Source organism: Macaca nemestrina, chromosome 16 (genome assembly GCF_043159975.1).
Source record: "Macaca nemestrina isolate mMacNem1 chromosome 16, mMacNem.hap1, whole genome shotgun sequence".
Taxonomy (NCBI): domain Eukaryota; kingdom Metazoa; phylum Chordata; class Mammalia; order Primates; family Cercopithecidae; genus Macaca; species Macaca nemestrina.
The window spans coordinates 84,518,698-84,526,237 of record NC_092140.1 but is presented as its reverse complement, the minus strand read 5'-3'; the positions used below and the strand labels follow the sequence as shown (position 1 = coordinate 84,526,237).

The 7,540-nt window shown below is 42.4% G+C and overlaps 1 long non-coding RNA gene across 2 annotated transcripts; it reads right to left on the bottom strand.

The window, feature by feature from the left end:
• Window positions 1–1,536: 1,536 nt before the first annotated feature.
• Window positions 1,537–6,600, bottom strand: LOC105491724 (uncharacterized). Of its 2 annotated transcripts, none has more exons than XR_011615170.1 (3): window positions 6,460–6,600; window positions 6,022–6,120; window positions 1,537–1,710 (listed from the first exon to the last, which is right to left on the bottom strand). It is a non-coding gene; the product is annotated as an uncharacterized lncRNA (long non-coding RNA). The 2 variants fall into 2 exon arrangements; XR_011615171.1 differs by having other exon boundaries at window positions 6,465–6,597.
• Between the last annotated feature and the right edge of the window lie 940 nt (window positions 6,601–7,540).

Below are 7,540 nucleotides of genomic sequence, written 5' to 3'. Positions count from 1 at the left end.
ATTATTTTTAAAATATCAGGAATAATTTGCTTCCATAACAAATTATTCTGGCTTGGGATTCTGGGACAGGATTTGGGATTCTGATCAGTTGCTTCACTAACAGCCCAACACTGACATTTGCAGAATCTGTTGTGGTTTAACAGGTATTATAAGTTCAAGTATCATATTTCAGAGTGTCCGCTATGGTTGTAGGTAACTAAAGGTTACAGTTTTCCCCCCATATGATGTCATTTGCTTAACTCAAATGAACTTTGTGCCATTAAAAACGGGGAAACAATTTATTTCAATGCCATTTGAGTCTGTTTTGAGGTATTGCGGACGGAAATATCCTGGTTACTGGGTTTGGATGATTCATGTAGCAGAGCAGTCTGAGGAATAAACTTTATCTTGTCCTCATCTTTATTTTTGTTTTCTATATGGAAACTAATCATTTGAGGTTGGCAACATGGATTTGGGCTAAATTTCTTCAATGAATTTTTTTCTACGTTTCCCTACTTCAGACCAAAAATCTTCAACCCTAGGCTGTTTTCCAAAAGCAAACCTGCTCATGAGCTCTCTGAAAGAGTGCGAGCCTGTTGAAAATTACAGTAAGTCTCCCTCTGAGGTTGGTTAAGCTGAGAACTCATTGTATTTTGGTTAAAAACAGAGAGTGTTACAATTTGATCCTGGAAGCTAGAAAGAATTAGTAATGAAAACATTGTTGGTGGAGACTGTTGCCTGGTACACAGCCTGAACTCATTTGTCTGGCCCCCATGCTGCGCCATGGTATGGGTGGCCAATGAGAAAACACACACACACACGCACACCATCAGTTATGTTTTTCCTGATGCTTCAGGGAAGTCTGCAAATGAAGACAAATGATACTATCTGGGAGTAACTGACCACCTTGTCACTATAAAAATGTCATATTCATGGAAAATGAATAACATGCCTGCCAAAAATCAGGTCGCCTAAATGAAGGGATCAAGGGATTAAATACCCATGGAGAAAATAACAGAGACACAATCCAACTGTTTTATACTAGTTGATAGCAACCTATTCTAATGATATGATTAAGATTTGTAATGGCCATATAGGTTTACCTTCTCCAACCGAACTATTTTAATAATCCCACGAGTCTCCTGTTTAATATTGAAGAGCATTCCCTTAGCTAAAATTATGCTTTAATTGACCATATATAAATATCTGAGGGTTCTGGAGAATACCATTAGACCATGCACAACCAAGCACAGTTGGATGGAACCTTGAAGATGTGCATGGTGCCTCTCGCCTGTGCTCTTCGTGGTGAATGAGTAGCTTTGGTCTCTGCACTAATCTGTTCAGTTTGAGGGCTGCTGGAAGCACTCTCTTTTATTCTCTTTTCGTTTTCTTTACTTCACTAGCTCACAGAGCTGGAGGCCACAGGACTGTTTGTTACATCATCACTGCTTTAAAGCTTATTTTTGTGAATGTGATTGTATTTGAGGGTTGTCAAAACTTGTGGAAATGTGGCCTTTGGTGACTGGCCATGGCATAATATGACAACGTTTCTGGAGCAGTCCGGCACTGGGAATGGTACCCTTGGGCCAGGCAAGTAGCAGGCAGTCATTTTCATCTCTGGAGCTGCTGGCACTCAAGCGTAGAGGAGGTAGACATTTCAACGGCCAGTTGCTTTTGTATTTAAACAAACAGATCCTGCATTGTAGCTTTTTAGAAGACTGCAGACGCAACCTGCAACAGAATCACCTGGTTAGCTTACTCCCCTACCAGCTGACGAGTCTTAGATCAGAGATGTTGAAGCACAGCCTCTGGGGATGGGGTACTCAGGAACCCAAATTTCTTCAAATAAACTTTACATTTTAGAATAGTTTCAGATTTGCAAAAAAGTTGTAAAAATAGTACAAAGAGTTCCCATATACCTCATACCCAGTTTTGCTTATTAATATCTTACATTAGGATACAGATAATGTACATTTGTACAAACGTGCAATGTAAGTAATATACAATGTACATTTGTACAACATACATTATCTGTATCCTAATGTAATGTACAATGTAAATCCTAATGAAGGATACAGATAATGTACCTTTGTAATGTACAAATAATATCTTACATTAGGATACAGATAATGTACATCTCCCCCACTTGTTTCTTTATTTGGTCATTTATTTATGTCAGTATGGACTCATGAATACCAAGTAATACTTCAGTACCACATTACAAATGTACACTATCTGTATCCCAATGTAAGATATTAATAAGGAAAATGCTTTGTACTCGTTTTAAATTTTTTTTTGCAAATCTGAATGGACGAATGTACATTGGGGCATTTGTCACAATCTCATGATTAACCAAAGTCCATACTCTATGACCTGATGTCCTTTTTCTGCATGATTCCATCTGGGATGCCACGTTACATTTAATTGTTATGTCTCCATAGGCTCCTTTTGGCTGAGACAGTTTCTCAGCCTTTCTTTTTTTTCAGTGACCTTTGATAGTTTTGAAGGGTCCTGGAAAGTATTTTGTAGAATGTTCCTTAGTTGAATTGTTTGATGTTTTTCTCAGGGTTCAGCTGAGGTTATGGGTTTCTGGAAGAAAGATCACAGAGGTAAAGTTCTCTTCTCGTCATGTTACATCAGTGGTACCATCAACACAACTCACAGTTGATGTTCACCTGGATGACCTGGATGAGATAGTCTTGACAGGCTTTTCTACTGTAAAGTGATTCTTTTTTCCATCTTTTCAGACTTTACTTTTTGGAAGGGAGTCACTGTGGGTAGCCCACACTTAAGGAGTGGGAGTTGTACTCCACCTCCCTGAGGGGGATAGCTGCATAGATGATGGAATTCTTCTGTCTAGAGATTTGTCTATTCTCCCCCACTTGTTTATTTATTTGATCATTTATTTATGTCAGTATGGACTCATGAATATCAAGTATATTCCAGTACTACTCTGTTAATCAAATTGTTTCAGTTTTGTCCATTGGGAAATCTTTCAGTGGGATCCCATGTCTCTTTGATGTATCCCCTTTCTTGTGGTGTTTTTGGGAGCCCTTCTGGCACTTTCTGCCACTACAAGATGCTCCAGGAATTAACATTTTTGACAAGCTCTATCATACTGGAAAAAACCAAGATTGATCATTTTCAGCCATCAAGACCAGAAATTTTAAATGTCCCACTTATTGTTGGATGCGGAACAAAGCTGTAAAAAGAAAAATCCCACTAAAGAATGTGTATGTATCTTCAAAACCTCTCTGTTTATTTGGTAACATCTATAGCCGAGGCATGTACAGAGAGGCAGTTATTTAAATCCAATCAACAGACTAAGAAATTCAAGAGATCTATTGTATAACTGGTAGCTATCATTAATAACAATGTATTGTATACTTGAAAATTGTTAAAAGAGCAGATTTTAGGTGTTCTCGTCACAAAAATGACAATGAGAAGTATGTGAGGTAATACATAAGTTAATTAATCTGATCTAGCCATTCACATGTATATATATTTTAAAACATCAGGTTATACACCATAGATACATATACTTTTTGTCAATTTTAAAAAGTAGTGATTTGTTTTTTAAAAAGAGACTAAACATTGAGGAGAATCATCCAAGAAACATTTTCCTGGAAACCACAAGGCTTTTGGGCCACAGGCACCTCACTGGGTGTGGATAACAATTGTTGAGTTAGCCCAGCCCCTATCAAAGAGGATCTTGAGCCATATCAACCACTTCTTAGGATTTTCTGGTGACTTCCCAGAGAGGCAGAGTCAGAAAGACCCATGGGCAGTAACACCGAGGGCTGGCTCTGGAGTGGGGATGAGGTCATTGAGGGGAAGGCCAGGGCTTGGGTGAGCTTGTGCTGTAGGGATGGAACTCTGGTTGGCATAGCGTACTGAGTGCGTGTCTCTGCATGTGCATCCACGCAGACTTGTACATGGGTAAACATTCATTTAACCCACCTTGATAACTACCATCTACCTTTTCTAACTGGATTTGATTGAGAGTCAGCTGCTGGAGGGTGTGAGTGCTATGTTGACACAACAAATCACGGAGATGCCTTAGGACCCATTTCAGATCCTTGTTGAACGCTCTTCGGTGATGATGACAATCCAGTCACGGTACACAAAACCATCCCAGCATGAAGGCAACTGGCTTTTTCTTTTCTTGGCTTTTCCTTGGCTTCCACATTTGTCTTGGCTTCTCTGCCATCACGGAACATCAGTTCACCTTTCCAGAATACATCTGGTGGTGTTTCTATTAAGTCATACCAGCGAATTACATATAATCCTTGGCATTAGGACTTTTAAAAACTGGTGAATGTGGCTGAGTGTAGTGGCTCACGCCTATAATCCCAGCACTTCGGGAGGCCAAGGCAGGCAGATAACTTGAAGTCAGGAGTTTGAGACCAGCCTGGCCAACATGGTGAAACCCCGTCTCTACTAAAAATGCAAAAATTAGCCAGGCGTGGTGATGGGCACCTGTAATCCCAGCTACTCGGGAGGCTGAGGCAGGAGCATCGCTTGAACCTGGGAGACGGAGGTTGCAGTGAGCTGAGATCGCGCCACTGCACTCCAGCCTGGGCGACCGAGCAAGACACTGTCTCACAAAGAAAAAAACCAAACAAAATAAGACAAAAACAGAAAACCCCAAAAAACCCTGCTGAGTGTCTGGTCTCATGCATGCCAGGAATCATTCGTCAGTGATTATGATGTATATGCTCATGCATCCATTTTGATTGTTTTTCCTCCTCTCTACCCCATGCCGTGCCATTCCTCCTGCCGTCCTCAGATATTCTCCCACGGTTCTGCAGAGGAAATGTAAGAACTTCCTCCAGGTAATCTTCCCCTGGCAGGCTGCATTGTCAACAGCAGCTGTCCTCCAGGTAGGATTCTTGGCATACCCTGAAGCATTCTGGAAGCACTTGTGTTTTTTAGCACTTTAGCCAGTATTGATTATTTTTTATTGGGGATTGAGTGTGTTGTGTTTTGTCTCCCAGGACTTTTTCACATCTGTTGCTGTGCTTAAGTTTATGGCAGAGATTCGTTTGAAATGAGATTTTTTTTTGTCTTTTTTTTTCCATTTGAGGCAAAAGTGCAGATGGGCTGTGCTTTTAATTTTCTTGCTGCCACCTGGGAAGAATTTGTCATTTCATTCCCAAAGACGAAAAAGAAACACATCTGATATAATCTAACAACTCCAACAACTGTGGGAGAGTAATTCCAGCAATTTGTGTCATTGTCTGTGTCTGTTCAGGATCTCTCAGTGGGAAGACTTCCAAGTAACCCTTTTGAGTTTCCACTCAAGGCATTTTTTTCTTCTTCATATTCCCAAAGCTCCTAAAGGTATAGATTGATAATTTGACTGGAAAAGCTAGGTAAATAGAACCAAGCGACTGACTTACAAGACAGTTAGTGTAAAATGGATGGAGACTCAAGGAAGAAAGAGCTTTGTGTATCTTCGCAGATATGAACAAAGCGCTAGGCGGAGCTGGTGGCCTTGTAGGATGGTGACCCAGGGTTTCTGCCCAGGGTCTGCCTCCCTGCTTGTCACCCCTGGGTCCTCTCTCTGGCTACACTGCTGTGTTTTCCCTGGCCACTTCCTCTCCAGGGCTGCCTCACACTGAGGGGTACTTTCCTCTGCCTTCCCCAAGGATGCTCCTCTGGGCTTCAAGCCACCCAGCTCTGACCTTGCAGTCACCTCCTTGATTTTCTTCCTTTTGAAGGTCTCAGTGGGATTCCAACCTAACCCCTCACCCATTTCTTCCTTCCAAACTGTCAGAGGGCATCTAGAATGCTACCCAATGATGAAAGCACATTCCAGTTTTGGGGGAAGCCTGGCTTTGGGCATTCAAATGCTGCAAACTGGCTCTTGGGTCCTACCCTGTAATCGCTGCAGAGGCCCATGGGCTGGCTTGGTCCATCGTCAAAAGGCCCCTTCTTCCTTATTCCAGTTGGAACACACCCAGAGGCCAGAGTGTGGTGCAGGTATTCTTTTCTGGGAGGGGGGAATCCTCTCGTGTTTCCTCTGGACAGGACACCTACCTGGCACAGGCGCCCAGACTCCCCGTTTGGTCTTTCTCCTGCTTTCCTTTTCTCTCTCCTTCAGGGTTCCACTTAATTCAGCAAGGACAGTTTTTCTTCCTGTTGAAGTGTGGACCAACTCTGTTAACCCTGGATCCTTCATGTTCTTCAGAGCCATGACCCGCAAGATCAAACCCTCTCCAACAAAATAAAATGAAACAAAACAAAAAAAACTCTCTTGCTAATATAAAACTTCAATGTCTAATATGCCAAACCTTCCCACCCTAAACACACACACACACACAACACAGACCAGGGGCGAGGTTGGGAGGATAAGGTGAAGACAAGCTCATCTTTTGCCATTAGCAACTCTCTAGTAGCCCTGGGAGCTCCCAGGTCCGTTGAGTTTTGGAGGCTGGCTGCATCACGCAGTTCCCACCATGGAAGGAAATATTTTACCCAACTGTCTTTGTTTCTTGCAAAACACCTGCTTCCTTTGGCAGCAAACTCCTGCTTCTTGTGTGAGAGGCATCTTCATCTCACACCTTGGAGCGAGCAAAGAAGACTCCCATCCCAGAGCAGAGCAGTGGCTGCTCGCACTTCCTGCTCGCACTTCCTGCTCGCACTTCCTGCTCGCACTTCCTGCTCGCACTTCCTGCTCGCACTTCCTGCTCGCACTTCCTGCTCGCACTTCCTGCTCGCACTTCCTGCTCGCACTTCCTGCTCTTCCATCTGCCCCAGTTTTCTTTAGAACTCACACCATTCCCTGTATTCCATTTCTTGCAATCTTTTTTGAACAGTTATTCAAATATTGTGCTAGACAGTGTGAAGGCAGTGGGGCAAATAATGGACAGATATTGTTCTTGTTCCCCTGGGACCTACATTTTGAGGGAGAGGTTAGGTCGGCGTTTTCACAATCTTCATTTTCTTCGTATTCTTTATTTGTGTTTGCCTTTCTATCGAGTGGACCGTTAAAGAAGCCCCAGAGGAGGGAGAGAAGAGCTTTGACGTAGATGACCAGGAGATTGTTCTTGTGGAAGGTGGAATTTGGTCGTGACCTTGAAGGACATCTAAGACTGTGATTGGCAGGAATGCTAGCTGGAAAGAACAGTTCTAACACAACAGAGCACAGGAGTGGGACCTGTCAGGGCTGGACCTCGGGGTCCCTGAGTAGTTCCACTGGAGAGCTGTGGCACCCGTGGGGAGGTGTGGAAATAGGAACGGGAAGGGACCTAGGGGTGATGCTGTTGGAGGCTTTTGCAGTAGGGGAGTGTTTTTCCAGTTATTACGGTGTTAACTATATAAAAAGTACTTTGTCTATATACATTAAAAATACCCAGCATAGTTCTTTTTCCAGTACAGCTGTCACTCACCACTATACTGCTCTTTCAATTTTAAGCTTTAAAGATGATGTGAGAAAAAAATAGTATCCTAGTACCTGTGTGGATTTTTTGTTCCTTCCTAAAATCAATAATTTCTTTCATTTTTAAAGTCAACTTTGCCTTTGTAAATGGCTTTATGCCCTTTATTTTTGTTTTGT